Below are 1,023 nucleotides of genomic sequence, written 5' to 3'. Positions count from 1 at the left end.
ACCTTATTTTATTTTAACCCAGACACTGTTAGTGATGACCAGTAGGAGTCGCGATGACTTCCTGTGGCATCCGGTGACATCCGGTCGTTAGCTGTTAGCTTAAAATTAGCATCGGCTAGCGTGGTCCAAAAACACCATTTAATGACGGATTTAAAACTCAAACGTGGCAAAGTTTCAGCGATTAGGCTTCAAAGAAACGGAGAAGCGGATCAGAATCCAACTTTAAAGCGTTTTCAACTTTAAACAGCAGATTGAAATTTCCTATGAAGACGAGCTTCATTTCTGGGTCACGTGACTGAATCTACCAATGACAGAAGAGCAACGGGGGTGGGCTCTACAACCTGACACGTCAGAGGAAGTGACGACAGACACGTCTCTCGTCCCTCCAGCGAATCAGAGCGTTTAAACTGCGGTTTTCAGCCAATGGCCGCTCGCTATTTCAGCTAGCGTGTTAGCATTTAGCATGAAAATTCCGGACAACTTTTCGTCTTTTAAACTGTCAAAATGTACTATTTTCTGTTAAAAATGTAACGAATAACTCTCAAAGCTCACGGAGACGGCGCTCCGTTCTTAAAAACGTCTCTTTCTTCAAACACGACTCGTTCGAACCGAATCAGAACCGAGCCGGACCAGAACCAACGTCTGGAACACAGTTTAAACAGAATAAAGCGTTTTAACACAAACCCAGCTTCGGTTACACAACAAATGTACAAATTCAGCTTTCAAACGAAACCCATTGACCTTATTTTCAGCATTCAAAACACCACAGTTGCAAGCATTGCTGTATTTTCCCCGAGCATCGCAGCTGCAAAAACGCTGCGTTTCACACAGCAGAAATCTGCACTCTTTTCATGCCAACATGATAATTCAATTGTTACACGAGTAACAGTCCATTCATGAACCGTACGAGGCCACCAGAATGTAGAGGAACATATACATTGATATATTCATAAATTAAACGGATTCATTCATTTTTCTGGACTGAATAATATCGTGCATTGAATTTAATAAATGTAACGTGAG

This window comes from Nematolebias whitei, chromosome 20 (genome assembly GCF_014905685.2).
Source record: "Nematolebias whitei isolate Nwh7 chromosome 20, NemWhi1, whole genome shotgun sequence".
NCBI classification, from domain to species: Eukaryota; Metazoa; Chordata; class Actinopteri; order Cyprinodontiformes; family Rivulidae; genus Nematolebias; species Nematolebias whitei.
The sequence above is the reverse complement of the archived record's forward strand: the minus strand, read 5'-3'. Positions refer to the sequence as shown.